The sequence below is a fragment of the Kogia breviceps genome, chromosome 2 (assembly GCF_026419965.1).
Source record: "Kogia breviceps isolate mKogBre1 chromosome 2, mKogBre1 haplotype 1, whole genome shotgun sequence".
Taxonomy (NCBI): domain Eukaryota; kingdom Metazoa; phylum Chordata; class Mammalia; order Artiodactyla; family Physeteridae; genus Kogia; species Kogia breviceps.
The window spans coordinates 177,079,383-177,098,855 of record NC_081311.1 but is presented as its reverse complement, the minus strand read 5'-3'; the positions used below and the strand labels follow the sequence as shown (position 1 = coordinate 177,098,855).

Genomic DNA, 19,473 nt, shown 5'->3' with positions numbered 1-19,473 from the left:
CATGTATCTTTTTGAATTAGAGTTTTCTCCGGAATATACCAAGGAGTGGGATTGCAGGATCATATGGTAGCTCAATTTTTAGTTTCGTAAGGAACCTCCATACTGTTCTCCATAGTGGCTATATCAATTTACATTCTCACCAACAGTGTAGGAGGGTTCCCTTTTCTCCACACCCTCTCCTGCATTTATTATTTGTAGACTTTTTGATGAGGGCCATTCTGACCGGTGTGAGGTGATACCTCATTGTAGTTTTGATTTGCATTTTTTTGATAATTAGTGGTGTTGAGCATCTTTTCATATGCCTGTTGGCCATCTATATATCTTCTTTGGAGAAATGTCTATGTAGGTCTCCTGCCCATTTTTTGATTAGATTTGTATATTTTTGAAATTAAGCCCTTGTGGGTCACATCATTTGCAAATATTTTCTCCCAGTCAGTAGGTTGTCTTTTCATTTTGTTTATGGTTTCCTGATTTGGCTTCAATTTGACTGGGGCCCCCACTGGGTAGAAATGGCATTTCTTTTTGAATTGGAAAGAACTAGGAAAGGTGGAAAATAAAAAGAAAATAGTCACTGAGTCACTGGGCAACTACTTATATGATAAATAAGTGTAATCCCTTGCCCCCTAAAATAAAAAATCTTGAAGAAAAAATAAGCAAATGTATACTTAAGAAGTCCTGGTTTTATGTACTCTCATTGGTATTGTGATCTGGAAACTTGGAAATCCCCTATGACTTTATTACTTTATCCAATCCAATGGTTATTTTCAGTTTATGATTTGAAAATATTCAACACATATGGATGGCTGACAATAGTATATTAGAACAATAAATCAAATATATCTATAACATTTTGATTAAAGAATAGTTAAAGCAATAAGAAACTTGTGGGGTGAAGAATTCTGAGACAATCTCTATTCTGTATATTTCATATTCCACTCTAATTCATTTAAAAAAATGTCCTCATCTTAATCATGGCCTTTTTGGCCCTGACTAAAATCTGAATTAAAGCTTACGTTCTTAATATTTTTCGTTGTAAACTTTTGGGGAACTGCAAGGCAATTCTTGAAATCATGCTCCATTTGCTTCACTATCAAGGACTAGAAAAACTATTTTCATGAACTGTGCCCCTAAACCATTCACGGTAAACATTTGAGGGTGTTTTCATTGAAGCTTGGTCTGTACATCTGAAAAACCAGTGATGCCTAAAGGAGTTTGGAATCACAAGTTTGTGAGATCAAAGAAAAAGTGAAAGAATATTCAGTTTGAAGGAGAAAGGACAAGAAAATGATTTTTTAAAACAGTTTGACTTTTTTTATTACTTTAGTATGTAAGTATATATGCACATAGTATGTAAGTATATATGTATAGATTAGAAGAACTTTTAAATGTGTAATTACCATAGGTTAATGTGATCACTAATTAGCCTAAATGCAGTTACAATAAAAATTGTTTGATGCTTTATCAGACTCTAACTTGTTTTATGTAGTTAGCGTAAAAGAAAAAATTTAAGAAAAGGAAAAAAGAGTATTTGTAATCCAGATGATTAAGTAACCGTAGCATATTATTGAATCAAGGATATAAAATGCTAAATGCTATGTGTAATGATAACCTGCAAATTTTTAACTAAAGAATAAATACCAAGATAAAAATATTCTAATTCCATGAGAAAAAATATAACTGAATTTCAGATGATGCTAGTTTGGTGTCCTCTTGGCTCTTTGCTTTGATGCATTGTCTGGTTTTTATCTGCAGAACATATTCCCTTTATCTCTATTTATCAATGAAATCTACTTTTGATCTTTCACAGGGTGTTGTTCTCTGTTTGTTTCTTGGTAAAGCTAATTAGGCCATCATCCCATCATCCGAGAGCGTTGCTCATAAATTTTTAAGGTGTTGCTATTTCTTTGGTAATTCTCCATTTTATCTGCCATGTTTATAAATGATAATTAAAAGATTGGAAGATGGAAATACTTGATTTTTTTTCTCTGCATGATATCATAATTTGCTAATATATGTCACCTCAAAATTCTCAGAATTCATTATCTTTATCACTGTCTATCACATTTACATAACACTTTCTACATTAAGTGCAGCTACTATGTACTTATTGCAGTTCCCTGTTACATGCCAAGCTTTTAAGGAGAAGATTTTTGGTTTGATTCGTCTAGATAGTCCCAAACAAAGCCTAGACCTGGCATTTAGCAAGCATTCATTAAATACTTACTGAATGAAGGAATTTGGAATACATGAGTGAACGGTCTATTCTGAACACATTCAACAAAGTTGAGATTTTGAACAATGGTCTTTCTATAGATTTAAAATACATTCAGAGAAACCATTCATGCATTTGTCCTTTTAGAACCCTAAGTGTCAGAAGTTGAGGGCTATAAATTGAAACCTCAGCCCGTTTAACTCAATGAAATAAATATTGAATAATTACCGTATTATATAAAGTATAATGCTAGGCACTGTACAGGAGATTGCTGTTAAAAAAAAATACATATTATGCTACCTAAAGCTCATGACCTTGTTTCGAGAGGCAAACAAAATTATACAAAACTTCAGTACTAATGACCTTAAAAGTCATTTTATCTTTATGAGCCTTCATTTGCTCTGTCTTTTCTATAAAGGTGTGATAAAATTCAGATGAAATTGAGCAAAATGTGTTCTGAAGCCTTAATGCCCTTAGAAAGAAATAGAGGGTATTGGTTTTTCAAGTAGCATTTTCAAAATTTTAATATAATACTTAGAACGGAATAGACTTTAAAAAATCCAACGTTATTTAAGCACTTACGTAAAATATATTTTCTAATATGTTAAGAAACCCATCTGCCTTGTGTCATTGAGTGGTTTTATCTTTTCCATTTTAGTGTTTAAAAATAAATTAAATATTGAAATATTTTCTATTGAAATAATTTATAAAATGTGATGAGAAATATGTTTTGCTCTTTCTTCCTTAAACATGACTTTATGTTTTTTATACATGATTAAAGTAAATGCATTTATATAACTTTAAGTTTATAGACACGTATGAAAACCAATAGCTTTTTAAATTTCATGGTATTATACTTTGTGAGAGGGATTTTCCTTTCAAGTTTCAATGTTACTTCAATTATTCAGAACCTCAATTAGGTTTTTTTTTTTTTTTTAATCTTCTCTGAAGATAGTATCATCTTTGATTTTCTGCTTTGAATTACCTAATCACTTATAAAAACTCGTGTATATAACAATTTGGTTGATTTTAGCTGTTTTATTTTTACTTCAGTCTCTGAAGTAAAATAAAAAAGTAGAGCTTTTACTTTAGGAAATGCCTTTTAACACCAGAGCATTTATTCAAATGTGATTATTTCAGACAAATATTTTTTGAAGATAACATACTCATATCTTTATGGTAGTTTAAAATAACTAAGAGCAATACAGATTATATTGATCATTTACATCTATGACTTATTAAAATTGTCAATTTAAACTAGTTTTTCCTTTTTTGAGTGAGATATATACTTTTATAGGACTAATATAATTTTATAGGAATAATAACATCTTTATCAGACCTTTTTGGTAAAATACTGAGAATATTGTTCTAATGTCAGAACACATAACAATATTTGCAATAGAACCCTTGATGCACAAAATTTTCATACACTGTCCTCATTGTCTTTTCCCTTTTCATGGCATGTCAGTGTCAATAAATTATTTAGTGGTAATGAAGGAATAATTAATTATAAAAATTAGGTAATCAGTAGTGGCCTTGTGTTTGTGCAGTATAGCTGACAGTCTATGTGGTGGAATTGTGGTATAATTGAACACATCAAGTTAGACATGTCTTTAAAAGAAAGGTAAGATGGGGATAATAATAATTAAAATTGAAATTATATGTAAAAGCATCAAGCACAGTGCCAGTTATATAGTAGGTGTTCATAAAAGTAATCAATTATAAGAGTGGTAGGAATGGTAGTTGAATTTGAGCAGTAGAAAAATGTCCTTCTGCAGAAACTTAATCCCCAGGACCTAATTTGTTTTATCCATTTTTTTGTACATTGACACTTTCTACAAGGGATTTGAGATAACTGTGTCAGCTAAACAGACCTTAGCATGAATATTTTATAAGTTTTATATCCATGTGTCAGCTAGTAGAGATTGCATCAGATATTAGGATTGGGGACTGCTTTAGGAAATTAGTGCAGGATTAAAAGAGCAAGTTTTAGGAAAGGGAGGTGAAATGTTTTCCAGGGGTGTCATTTAAAAGTGTTAAATATTACCTATGACGTAATTTTATTAATATCAGTTCCTTTCTAAGATTCTTATAGTTCATGAACTTAAAGCCTCAACACATTTTAGAGTTAAAAATAATTCTAAAAATATCTTTTGAGATTTAGTGATTTGTTTCAGAGGTTGCCAATTGAAGGTTCAAGGTGATATTTATGTTGAAGGTCTTTATAAGTTCTAATGTACATATGAAATGTTAGTGCTGTGATAATGTTGGTGTATGGATAAAGAAGACAGTGATTGGAATGAGGAGACAGTATCCACATTCATTCTCTAGGAGATGAAAAAGATATCGACGTCTCTAGTGTTAATGAGCATATCATGCAAGCCACACTTGCGAGTGTAATCCAGTGTTGGCACCACGACTCAAGCCTAGTGTGATTAACAAATCTTTCCCCAAGTGGAAGGTGATGGAGTTAACTCAGAAGAGAAAAACACCATATATCTTTATTTATTGGCTTAAAGGGAATAAAATAAATGAGAATAACTAAAAAGATGATAATAAATATTTTGTCTGCCACACATGTAAGAAGTTAGCAGGAGACTGTTCATTCTTCATGTGTTCCTAACAAGATGACATTACTTTTTTTTTTTTTTTTTTTAAGTTAGTCACTGAATAACTGAGGGTACTGAGTATAGCCTGGAGACTACAAAATATAATTTTTGTAGCAAAAGATACCTTTTCAGAGAGAAAAGAGAATTATGTCTATTAAGAAAATAGCTGACTTTGTTTATAAATTTGTTTCTAAATATAACATCTTAGCCTTAATGTCCCTGAGTTGCATTAGGCAAGCTTTTTTTAACAGTAAATGAAAAAAATTAATATAGAAAGCTTTGCTACTGATAAATTAGGTTATGAGGTAAAAAAAGAAACAGAAAAACATTTATTTTTGTACACTTTACCCATATGAATAGGTATTTATTTATCCATCCATCCAGCATCCATGCAGCCATCTCTGTCAGTCTACCTGTATAGCTATTATATATCTATTTTTCCACCTGCTTGTATTTTTAGATATGTATAGGATAACTTTAGATTAAGAAGATAGACATTATTATAAGAATATCCATGTAAATCTTCTTCATAATGTATATGCATTTTATGGATCAGGTTAACAGTACACTAGTGAACACTATTAATTTTCACTACTTTTAGAAAACCTACAAGTGATAAAATTAAACAGTTGCCCCAGATTAATAAATTTGTAGCAGAGTTTTTCAGTCTTAGTTCTATTGACAGTTTGGATCTGAAGTTTCTCTTTGGGGAGTGGACAAGGGTTGTCCTGTGCATATATGATATTTATTGGCAACCCAGATCTCTCCTCACAAAATGCCAGCCCACTCCAAGTGTGACCACTATGAATGTCTCCAGACATTGCCAAATGTCCCATGGGGAGCGAAAGGCTTGAGAATCACTGTTTTATATCTATACAGGAATAATAAAAACCAACAACCATAAATATATATTAAATCACAGGTGCTAACATAATTTATTTTTAAGTTAAAAAACAAACAGAAAAATATATCAGATTTAATAGATATGCAGATGATAATATCATTTAAAAGAATTTGCAAAGAAGAGTATGTTAATTTAGCTTCAGAAAACCAAACGTTCACATATTCACAAATTTGTTCTTTCACCCAGTTAATGATCACTCCATCTACTGAATCACCCAAACTAAAAAGAACTGAAGTCATTTCCTGTTTTATTTTCTTCCTTAATCCCCATATCCAGTAAGTCACTGAAGTATTTGTTATTCCATCTCAGAAAGATGGCTGGAATCTCATCCCCAGCTATTCTGTATTCACTGCCACCATCATCTCTTGCTTGGCAAGAATTTCCTTACTTTTCTCTCTCTACAAGCCTCTCATCATCCTGCCCCATTTTTACACTGAAACCAGGCAGATAATTCTACAAAACAAATCACAGCCTCATTCCTGTAGACAGTGCCATTAAATCCCTGCTGCTTGGAAGATAAAATTTGGAATTCCTACATTACCTTTTTTCCAGTTGTATCTCCTGTCTTCCTGGCCTCATTTTCAGTTTGGGACTTTTAGACCTGTGAACACAACAGACTCTCTCAAGGCACTTTGCCATAAGACATGTTATTCTTTCTGCCTAGATTGCACAACCGTGCCTTACTAACATATTCAGTTCCTGAGTCTGAATAGAGAGGACTTGATAGCAAGGAATATCATGCAATCTGAAATTGCTTGATTCCTAAATTTCAGATATCAAGTGGTAAAATATGTAGACATAAAGAGACACCTTTGTGTGCTTCCTTGTGTTTACCATCAAATAACATCTTTTTATAACCGTTATGTTACACATGCAATGCAAATATTGAAAACTTCACAAAACAAAAACCAGTTTCAGAAATTTATAAAGGTATACAGTCTTGTAACTGTTAGTCTACATCAGGAAATAGCACTTTGCTAGCCATCCCCAGGAACTCAACAATGTGCTTCATCCTAATCTCAAACCCATTTCTCTACAAAAGTAACCACCATCCTTACTTTTGTAAAATTGCTTTCTTGCATTTCTTTATACTCACCGAAGTATGCAACCCTAGACATTATTGTTTGATTTTGTAATTTATTTTTAATTTAAAACTTTTAATTAGAGGTTCCTCTTCCCTTCCCCATCCCTTATAATTTATCCATTCAAGCCTGGATGATTTTTTTTCCATAGAATTTTCTATAACCTGGGTTTTTTTTTTTTTATTGCTTATTCATGATAGAGTTCAACATGTTCTTCTGCCCTCTCTAGTTCCTCCAAATCAGCAGCTGGATCCAGAGACTTCATCACATTCATGTTCAATGCTTTTGGTGAAACCATAGGTGGTGGTGTGTTCAGCTAGAGGCACAGAATGACTGGTTGTTATGAGAACTGTCAAGGGTTTTGAGGTTTTAACCTGCTTGCAAGCTAACGATTTAGCCTGGCACTTGTGTTGGTAAAGGACTTGAGACTCTATGGCACAACAGTCAGCATCAGTTCTTGTTTACATTGTTTCTCCTCTCTCCTGGGGCAGTTCCCATAGGTGTGATTGGGAAGTGTTCACAGGTAGGTATTGTACACAAAATGGATTTGTGTCACAGTGGAGGAACTCTTGAGCATAGGAAATTTCAATCTGTATACACTACCACGTGTAAAATAGATAGATAGTGGGAACCTGCTGTATAACACAGGGAGCTCAGCTCCATGCTGTGTAGTGACTTAGATGGGTGGGATGAGGGTGGGGGAGGGAGGGAGATCCAAGAGGGAGGGCGGATATATGTTTACATATAGTTGATTCACTTCATTGTACAGCAGAAACTAACACAACATTGTAAAGCAAGTATACCCCAATTAAAAAATTAAAAAGTGGGCTGCTAACAAATTTGTCCTCTGCCCTGGAGGGGAAAACTATCATTATATTCCATTGCTGTTTGCTACACACATCCTTGAAAAGGTAGTCTGGAACAAAAGCTGATATAAACCTTGCAGAAGAACGATGCAGAATTGCCTCCTATTAATTTTCTCTATTACTGTGATATCATTTGCAGTGACCAGCCACTGATGTTAATTAAATACCTAGAACCATTAATCCCCCCCCCAAAAAAAAGCAGAGTGATAGTGCTCTAATTTTTAAAATAAATTTTATTTTTAGAAGGTTTAGTTGCATAGGTAAGTTGTAAAGAAAGTACAGAGAGTTTCCATATAGATTACACTCAGTTTCCACTATTGTTAACATCTTATATTAGTATGGTATATTTGTTACAATTAATAAACCAATGCTGATTAATACTCATTTTGACTTTTTTCTTATTCATTAGTTGGAATACTTTATAAATACATGCTTTAAATCTATTATTAGGTTACCCAGTGTTACAACTCATATGTTACTGTCCAAAGGTGACTCATTAGTTTAATATTATTATGATCTCATAGATTTAAATGTGTTTCATGGAACTCAGTCATTTGTTATTATTATTATCATTTTTGGAATTCAAATTCCCCAATCAGTAGCTGGGAAGGATCTCTGTCAATTGGTTCTTAAACCCTTTTGACCTGGTCATAGTAATTTGTGATAACATCCTCACTACTTGGCATAATGTGATGTTTCAAGTCATCTTATAAAGTTCTTGCTCCAGATCCAGAATCTGAAATTGCTCCAAAAAATTTGAAAAGAAGATGTATTTCTTTTTTGAAGGCTATATCTAAAATGACTGGGATTTTAAAGCTCTGGAATGAGACAAATCTTCGTTGCTGTTGTTGTTTTTAATATTTCCTTATTCACTTTTTTTGTCTATGTTCCTTTGGGCATATTATTTAACTCTAGTTTCTTCATCTGTAAAATGGAGATAATAGTACTTAAAGAGTTGATGTGACCAGGAAATGGTATAAGGCCTATAAAAATGTTTCACATACAGAAAACACTGAATAAATATGAATGAATATAATTATCAGGAACAGTTAATACCCACTTAGAAAGTTTTGACTTGCAAAAGCATACTAAATAAGAAAAACATTTTAGTACCTAGTCTCAAGGCCCATGATCTCAGTTCCTATCATGTCTGTAGTCCTTACTGTACCTACAGATATCTATAGAAAACGTGCTGTGTTTGTTTGAAGTGAATATTAAGAGCATTAATTACATGTAAGTAACATAAGACCTTGTTGTCGTTGTAAGAGATGACTCAAGCAAGTATTTATTCTTTATAAATTAAGCCTTTTGTTTTCCATTTTTACAGGCAAATATTGACACAGTTATTAAAGTGTATATTGTCAGTCTTGTCAAATTCAAGCCTGATACTTTGGCTCTATTTCTGAAATCGCTCACCCTTTTCATTTAAAAATAAAAACAGACCAGTCACAAAAGCAGTCACCTCTAACTTCTGAATCCTCAAAGGCCATTTCCCAGATGCTTTCCGAGAGAGCCAACTATTTTCATGTCATTTCCTGAAGGCCCATATTCCTCTTTTACAATTTGAGAGGGGAAAAATCACATTTACAAAAACCTCAAATGTAAAACTGTATTGTAACTCAATTGTAGATTGAAATGGTATCAAGAATTTCTCTCATCTAAACTTTGGTAATACATAGTTATTCCTTTAGAAATAGAGAAGCAGAGTTTAATATATGCTGTGTAACAGAGGCAGCATGTTAAAGAAGACAAAAGATTCTGTATTCAGAAGAAACAATGGCAGCTAATACTGAGAGCCTGCAGTAAGCCAGGCCTTTTCTTAAGCAATTTACAGGGATTTACTTCTCAAAATAAGCTGGGAATTTGGGAACTTAATATCACTAGTTTACAGATAAACAAAATGAGGCACAGAAGGATAAATCATTTACACAGTATAACACAGCTAAATGCTAGAATGTGAATTTAGGCAGTGTGTTAGTTTGCTAGAGCTGCCATAACAAAATACCACAGACAGGGTGGCTTAAACAGAAATTTATTTTTTCACTGTTCTGGGGACTAGACATCTGTGATCAAGTTGCCATCCGGGCTGTTTTCTTCTGGTTTTCTCATTGGCTTATAGATGACTGTCTTCTCTTTATGTCTTTTCCCATATTCTTATCTACATGTGTGTCTGTGTCCTAAATTTCTCTTCATATAAGGATACCAGTGATTGGATTAGGGCCACCCTAATGACCTCCCTTTATTTATTTATTTATTTTTATCACTTTAATTTAATTACCTTTTTAAAGACCATACTCCAAATACGATCATACCATTTGCAAATATTTTCTCCCATTCAACCTATGTTGTCTTTTTGTTTTGTTTATGGTGTCCTTTTATTTGCAAAACATTTTAAATTTAATTAGGTCCCATTGGTTTATTTTTGCTTTGGTTTACTTTGCCTTAAGAGACAGACCCAAAAAATTATTGCTATTATTTATATCAGAGATGTATATTCTGCCTATGATTTCTTCTAGGAGTTTTATGGTTTCCGGTCTTATATTTAGGTCTTTAATCCATTTTCAGTTCATTTTTGTATATGGTGTGAGAAAATTATCTAATTTCATTCTTTTACATGCAGTTCAGTTTTACAACCACCACTTATTGAAGAGACTGTCTTTTTTCCATTTTATATTCTTGCCTCCTTTGTCATAAATTAATTGACCATAGATGTATGGGTTTATTTCTGGGCCCTCTAGTCTGTACCATTGATCTATATGTCTGTTTTTGTGCCAGAACAATATTGTTTTAATGACTGTAGATCTGTAGTATAGTCTGAAGTCAGGGACCATGATACCTTCAGCTTTGTTCTTTTTTCTCAAGATTGCTTTGGCTATTCCTCTTAGAACTGCTTTTGTTGTGTTCCATAAATATTGGAATGTTGTGTTTTCATTTTCATTTGTCTCAACGTATTTTTAAAAATTTCCTCTTTGATGTCTTCACTGTCCCACGGATGTTTAGTAGTATGTTGTTTAGCCTTCATGTGTTTGTGGTTTTTTCCATTATTTTATCTTGTAATTGCTTTCTAGTTCCATACTGTTGTGGTTGGAAAAGATGCTTGATATGATTTCAATCTTAAATTTAAAGAGGGTTGCCTAACATGTGATCTATCCTGGAGAATGTTTCATGTTCAGTTGAAAGTAATGTTTATTCTTCTGTTTTGGGGTGGAATGTTCTATATATCCTATTAAGTCTATGTGATCTAATGTGTCAATTAAGACCAATGTTTCTTTATTGATCTTCTGTCTGGATAATTTATCCATTGATGTAGGTCAGCCCTACTATTATTTTATTACTATCAATATCTCTCTTTATGTCTGTTAATATTTGCTTTACGTATTTAGGTGCTTCTGTGTTGGATGCATAAGTATTTACAAGTGTTATACGTCTTGTTAGATTGAGCCTTTTATCATTTTATAATGCCCTTCTTTGTCTCTTGTTACAGTCTTTGTTTTAAGTTGTATTTTGTCTAATATTGTTATTCTAGCTTTATTTCTGTTTTCCTTTGCATGGGATATCTTTTTTCCATCCTTTCACTTTTAGTCTGTGTGTATGTATATTTCGATCTGAAGTGAGTTTTGTATAGGCAGCACATATATGGGTACTGTTTTATTTGTTGGGGGTGGTTGTTTGTTAGTTTTGTTCTTTTCTTCAGTCAGCCACCTATGTCTTTTGATTGGGGCATTTAGTCTATTTATACTTAACATAATTATTGATAAGCATACTTATTGCCATTTTGTTAATTGTTTCCTGATTGTTTTAATAGTTCTTCTCTGTTCCTTTCTTCTTCTCTTGTCCTATTCCTTTGTGATTTGCGGACTCTTGTTAGTCCTATATTTGCATTTCTTTTAATTTATTTTTTGTGTATCTGTTGTAGGATTTTGGTTTTAGTTTGCCATGGTGTGTGTGTGTGCAGTCCCTTCAAGAGTAAAGTCTCAGTTTCCCACAACCCTCCTGCTTTTTCAGATGTAAGCTCTGCTGGTTTTAAAGCCAGATGTTATGGGGTCTTCCCAGTCCAGGCTCCACAGCCTGGGGAGCCTTATGGGCTCAGCCTCCTTGCTCCTCAGGGGGACTTTCATGGTTGTGATATCCCACTACTTGTGCGTGGCCACACCAAAAGTGAGACTTCTAATCAGACCGCATCTCTGCCCCTCATAGCCATCTCAGTGTGTCCTTTTCTTTGTATCTTTAGTTGTAGAAAACCTGTTCTGCTAGCCTTTGGGTTTTTTTGAGAGATAACTTTTGTGTATATATTTGTAGCTTTGGTGTGTCCATGGAAGGGGGTGAACTCAGGAATTTCCTACTTCACCATCTTGATCCAGAAACACTAAATCTCAATACTATATTTTAGATAATTATAAAAGAGTATTAAAATGTCAATTTGGAATTGAGGTTTAAAAATATAATCCAACCTGTATAAACACATGGGAAAAATATTTTTAAATTAGAGATGATGGAAATTTTAACAGTACAGATTTTCTTTTTTTTAAATATAGACACTTAAAATTGAGATTTGTGTGTGATTATGTAAGTGGATTTACAAAGGCTACCAATTTAATTTGTACAATCTAATTCTAGTGTAAAATGTCTATGATATGGCAGTATAGGCAAGATAAGGTCAGGAGATGAAGGACCAATTAGGAATGTAGATCTGAAGGGGGACTATTAAGAACCCTCTGGCCAGCTAAGAAAGATATAGAGGACAAAGAAAAAAGATGATTACTTTGAGAGAGGTGAGATAAGTAGTTCTCTTTTCAATGGAACTATGGTATTCACTGCAAGGAAGTCATGGGTTGAAAGCTGGCTAGGTGGCCAGTGATGAATGAATAGCCTGTAGATTTCTTAGAGAGTAGGGGTGGTAGCAGTACTAGCACATAAGAGACTGGCTGGTAATAGCTGAGAGATTGCAGTTTTGCTGGGAAGAACTGGATTAGATTCTCTGTCTCTTGAGTGTTATTTCATGCTGTATAAAATGAGCATGAATTTAAATCTACCACAGTCAGGTACCTGACATTTTGCATTACTCTATTTTCCCAAATCTAACTAGATCAGACTTTGAGCTCCTGCTTGCCAGTATGGTCTAATCATTGGATTTTTAAGGAAAGTGGGAAAACTGAAAGCAATATTCTAAAGCCAAATACACTATAATGTTTGGAGGTTTCACATGTGAGTTAAATATTTGACAGTCAACTTCTGTGTCTATGCAACAGGAATATGTAATGGTTGCTATACGCTTACTAATTTTTTTGTGGTAAATTTCTTAATATCTTATCATAGTTAAGAATATTCTCTGCTTTAGAAATTCCCAGATTTGCTATAAAGGCAGAGACAGAAATTAATTGCCTAGGGAAACTTAATGGAAAGCCCTACTGTCAGAGAGGTTACAATTTGCTACTACATTTGTCACCATCAGAGAACACATAAATTCTGCAGTCACTACGAGCAGAGGGGGTTTTTCTCCCAATCCCCCACTCCCATAGTTCTCTGCTCTCCACTATTCTCTGTGATACTACAGATTTATTTAATTCAAGTCTACTTATCATAAGTAATCACTATTATATTTGTATACATCTTGACTAATGGAATATGTTAGTATTACTTGTGGATAATACCTAATTGGGTATGAGTGCATAAGGCACTGGAGTAGAAGTTAGGAATTCAGAACTATTTTGACTTGCTACAGAAAGTCTTGACAAAAGTAAATAGGTATATTTTCAAAGGTGCCTATATTAAAGAAAAATAACAAGGAATTGATATATAATTTGAGTAGGAAAAAATCTAGAAAACAGTGTTTTACACATTTAGCCAAGAATGTATTGTTGATTTTAGTATGTGTAAAATTTTCCCTAAACACTGATTAAATATTCAGAAATTGTGAGGTACTGCAATCAGTTGAATCTTAAGGTACATGAAGGAACATTTAAGGAACTATTTGCTATTCCCACTAAGTACAAAATTAGACAAAATCAACTGTAATTAAAGAATAAGAGAATTGTTTCAAATACAAAAAAAAATGAACAGTGGTTATAAGAGTTGTGAAATGCAATAGAGATTTAGAAATAATAAAGACTGATTTTTCTGGAATGATCTGATCTGAAGGTAAATGGAAAGCCCAGTGCAGCAGTACAATCTCTTCTAATCTTTGGTTGAATGGCACCCACTGAAAATACTGGGAAGTTTATAACTGCAGATTTAACATTTTTTTCTTAAAATATTATGTGGGAAAAATGGTTATGAATTTCTGTCCTTCAGAACAAACCATGCATTTTTTTTCTAAGTTTATTGCTAATATGGTATGAGAAGTTGGTCAGATTTCTTTCGTTTTTCCATTTCTTTTGATTTCCATCATCAAATGCCATGGGCAACAAATTGTCCCTTGGATTAGAAGAGTTTTGAAGCATTTAAAAGTTTAATGATTGTCAATGGTATTCACTCCTTGAACAAAGTAGCTGTGTCAAAGCATACATTGACAATGGAAATCAATCAGTATTAGTCAGCAGCAGCTTGCACCACAAGGAGAGATATGTCTGTAGGTGGGTATTCAGTCTTCATTTGACAGAATAGGCAGTTTCCTGGGACTAACCATACTGAACCAGAACCAGAGCCAGGGTTTTCTCTTTTCTGGTGCATTCTGATGATTTCTACTTAACCACTGTGGTCCTTCGACACGTCATGATTGTGTTGTTCAAAGAATGTTTTGTTATTATCAGAAGGTTCATAAAATCATTTTCCATGGAAAACAATATCTAAAAGGACCTTAAGCATTGCATTCTCCTTTTTCATTCAACAGTCATTATTGAATCTCTTTTCAGTGCCAGGGTCTGTACTAAGGGCTATAACATACACAGAAACAATATAAGGAACCAATTCGATAATTTAGGAATAAATTGCAAGTTGAAGTGGCAAAATATAAACATACTGAAGGTCACACAACAAAGAGGATAAAGGAAAATGTTCTTATGTTACAAATATTTTTGTCTTCAACTCCGATTGTCCACAGATAGTTCATCTGCCTTGGCTATTAACAGAGCTAACAGTGTTTGTAATAGCTAGCAGTTGCTGAACTCTTACAGACATTTGTCTTATATCTTCTAATCCTTAAAACACCTTTATAAGAGAGGCATTGCTATTTATTTTTTAAAGATGAAGAAACTGAGGCTCAGAGAGGATAAACATCTTGATCAACACCACAACGTTAGAAAGCATCGCCTGGCTTTGCCTGGCAGTTGAGCCCACATTTCTTAACATTATACTTTCCACAGATAAGTCCATATGCTTAAAACTTGTTTTTATTTTTATAAAAATTTTTGAGACATTTAAAAGTCTTGTGCTGCTCACATTCTTTCTAATGGCTGAAAAGAAAGGAACAATGAATAACTAACATGATTATGTGACCTAATCAGACATTGTAAGCTTAACTGACCATTAGGTATCTCTTACTTTTTACCCAGAATTCTTAGTGACCTGCCGATTAACTCATAAGCATGTTACTGACCCTTTTTCATTATTAAGCAGTCCTGCCATTACTAAGTTGCTTCCTGTAATTTTATTTGCAGTCAGTATGCCTGGTAGCTCATGTTATCTGCAGTGGAGTTTCCCATTGAGATGTTTCAAGATATTTGTTCCCAGAAAGGTTTTAAGAGTACCTACAAGAATGTGGCTCTGAATTCCAGAAGACAGAAAACTTAAGAGGACAAAATCAAGGCATATTTGTGGCTTTTAAATATAAGAATTTTATATTCATCTCCCATAATTCTTTAAAATTTTTTTGATTCCATGAGCCCCTCCAGATATAAATCTTGGGTTGAGGGATTTGCTTAATCTTTTTCCTCTTAATATTTACATTACTTGCTGTGTAGGAGTTAGTGGTATGTGGGATGAGTGAATAGGATCTTCACCATAATTATTAGCAAATAATTCATCATGAATGAATTACATATCACCTACTCATGGGTGGCTTTGTTCAAAATGGTTTGAACATATGCTTTCTCAGCATTAACACATCTTGATGCCCAGAGTTCCCACTGCAAAGGGATTATTTGTTAAGCTAATGGTTAAGTTACATGCATTATTTTGCAAGACCAGGGGGTAATAAATAAGCAGAATGGGTAATGAAAGTGACTCATTTTAGACACAAGAATCTCAATTAAAACAGTAAATCCCTCCAGTCCCAGAATCTGGACAAGGGAGTAGCTGTTGCTATTAACCTGACCTTTTATGAAGATAACAAATATGTTTCTAAGAATACTTTAATGCACACTCTGGAATGAGGAGTACATACATTTTACAATGCAATTAATTCAAATATTTATACATTAAATACTATGTGAAAACAAAGATGCTCTTAGTTATATTTTACTTTCTCATGTAGCTAAGGGCACTTGGAGCATCCTCTTCTATGATTAGTTGATTCTATATTTTCACCATTGTTCTTGGCTTATATCCATAACACTTTTTATACTAAAGACTTCATTATTTGCAGGTTATTTGTAGACTCTGCTAATGTGTGGTCCAAAAGCCATGCCAAATGGTGCATCTTTATCAATTAATAGCTAAAAAGAATTTATCCCTCTAATAAACACTGCAGAATTGTCTACTGACATTGTGTCTTTGCTCATAAACCTCTTCCTTTTCCTGAGTGTGCTTCACCTGTGTTTTCTCTGATAATCCCATCAATGTGACCTTCTATCCTAAGATAAGCCAATAGATTTTTACAGTTTTTGTTAAAAAAGATCCACTTCTTAGGTGAAATTAGAGCTAATGGTGAGTTTGTTAGGAAGAATGATGGATATTACAATATGTTTTAGACAAAGGATTGATAATATATTCTCTGCCCCAACATTTATTATAGTGCTATTATTGTAACCTAGAGCAGCTGATAATAATTATATACAAGCCAAAAAATAAATTATTTTTATAATGAATGAAATAATTTTACTTTTTAGACCAAATGATGTTAGAAAGTGTTTATGATCTCTCTTTTAAGAACTCAAAGGGATAACAGCTCAATCATTGGAACAGTGGTTGAAGGAGAACTTGTAGGGCTCTAGGGCTCCACCATTCCAGGCAAGTGTGATTTTAAAACAAATTGTAGCATGCAAACAATGCATGCCACTGCTGATCTTTAACCCCTCTTCCCATTCCCCAGAGCATTCATCTCTTCAATCCAAAATGCTCAGTGTCTCAGGAATTCCCGTTGTGACATAGAGTTCCCAATTCGATGCCAGACATGAGTAGTTTCATGTGTCCCTTGCCTCTTTGTTGCCACCTTTGCTCTATTAGCATTCTACTCATCACGATGATAAGTGGTAGCATGTTTGTCCTTAAGAATTGTGGACTGGGACAAGAGTATACATGGAGGCCTACATATTGTGGGGCTTATTGTTTATTATAAATCAAGCAAATGTTATTCAATAAAATAAGTTCTATCCTCCCATTTTGATGGATATATCTTTATAACAACCTGGAAAGCCAAGTGAAATGTTAGAATTTTTGGACTCTTCAGGAATATGGTGGCATAGAGAGAGATGGCCTCCAGCTTGCAGCCCCTCCTTCATCTAGTTCTATCCAGTTTTGTGAGAGGTCTTGCACACAAGTGAATGGACACTCTAGTCCACACATCCAGCATCCATACACTCTCCCCTTAAACATCTGCACCTGCACCACCCTTCTTTCTTAACTGTATGCAAATTGGTAGCACAGTCTGTGGTCTGGGGAACAGAACAGAACTGGGAAAGATATTACAAGCCCTGTACTTGGGTGTGTGTGTGTGTGGCTTTTGAGGAGTGGAATTCTGGGTTCACAGGGGTTTGGAGCATGATCTGTCTAGAAGAAGGCATTGCAGACTGCGGGTCGGTACTCCTCTGGACTGTAGACTACCTAGCAGTGAAGGTATGGCCAAAGAAGAGCCACAGTGTTCAGCAAACATTTGTTGGTTTCTTACTAAGTATTAGCACTGTTCTGGTCCCCTGGGAAACATGAGTGAACAAATTAAAATGTTTGCCCTTATAGTGCTTATATTCTGGGAAATAGAGAAAAAGACTATAAATATGAAATGTAGTAAATATATAAGCTATATAGTATGTTAGAGTGTGAGAAATACTGTAGAAACAATAAAAATTCGAGCAAGGAAAGATGGGAGGGTTGCCATGTTAAATAGATCAGTCAGACTTGGCCTCAACTGAGAAGGTAGATTTGAGCAAAAACTTGAAGGCAGTGAGGAAATCAGCAAAGAAGATAACAAGAGGGAGAGAAGCTCAGGCCCTTAAAAGTACAGTGAGCACCTCGAGGTAGGACCATGCTCAGCATGTTGAAAGAACAGCAAAGAGACCAGCAAATCTGGAAAGAGTGAGCAAGGTGTAGAGTTAAAAAGAGAAGTCAGAAAAAGAATGATGACCAGATCATACAGTGTAGCACTGTCCAGTAGAAATACAATGAGAGCCATAAAAATGTAATTAAAAATTTTCATGTAGCCACAAAAAAGGTACAAAGAAACAGGTAAAAATCAACTTTAATAATGCATCTAGTAAAAATCAGTTTACCTAAAATGTTTTCATTTCAACATGCAATATTTGAAATCCAGAGTGTATTTTACACTGACAACACATCTCAGTTCATACTAGCTACATTTCAGCTGTTCAATAGCCACGATTAACGGTTGCTCTACTGGACAACACAGATATAGGTTTTGACTCATCCTTGAAAGAACTTTGACTATTACTCTGAGTGATTTGGGAGGCACATCAGTTTTAAGAATTGAAGTGTCATGATTTGATCTATGTTTTAAAAACATCAGGGCTAGCCTTAACTGAGAATACACCAAAAGAGATCAAGAGTAGAAACAGGAAGACCCGTTACAGTAATCTGGATGAAGAATGATGCTGGCTCAGAGGATACCAGTGGATGCCCTAAGTGGGTGAATTGCTAATCCTTTTAAAGATAGAACAAATAGGATGAATTGCATTTGGTGTGGGAAAGGGAAATCAAGAATGATCCCAAGACTTTGGCCTGAATAACAGGAAGGATGGATTGACATCAACTAAGATGACCCAGACTGTTGGGAGGATGGGGAAGGAAGATAGATGTTCAGTCTTGGGAAGGTGTATCTGAGAAGCCTATGAGGCACCCAAGTGAAGATGCAGAGTAGGCTTGGTTATGAGTCTGGAGTTTAGGAGAGAGTTTGGAGGTAAAAGTTTGGAGATCATCAACCTTAAAATTGGGTAAGACAAGGCGCGAAGAGTAGATAGAAGAGAGGACCAAGGCCTGAGCATTGGGACATCTGAAATTAAGAGATCTAAAATAGCATGAAATTGACATTAAATAGTATCAAATATTTGAGCACTTTTGAATTATGTTTAATTAAAAAATAAGATGTATATCCATTACTGTCATTATGTGCATTTTACTAAAAACTATAGCTTTAGATGAAGCCTAAAGCCTTTTTTGTGACTTATTTTTGCTTTAAAATGTCTCACAAACCTTTAAGTAACTAACTTATATTATAGATAACTACACTTAAACAATAAACAGTCAAAATAAAAATTGTGGTTGTAATCAAATTAGAAACCATAATCAGTATCCAATGCAAATGTATATATATATGTATATGCATATATTCACCAGAGATGTATAAAGCAATTGTTCTTTGATAACTATAGATTTAAACACTAATATAGCAGCTTGAAATCTGTCCCACAGTCTACAGTCTACAAACTAATGCATCTTTGTTTTATTTGTGATAAGTTTACCAATTTGGTTTTTT

At 34.0% G+C, this 19,473-nt stretch overlaps 1 protein-coding gene across 8 annotated transcripts in view; it reads left to right on the top strand.

Moving 5' to 3' along the window:
* The window catches only part of ERBB4 (erb-b2 receptor tyrosine kinase 4), a 1,132,189-nt gene that overhangs the window by 582,514 nt on the left and 530,202 nt on the right, over window positions 1-19,473 (top strand). The gene's annotated exons all lie outside the window — the stretch shown is intronic.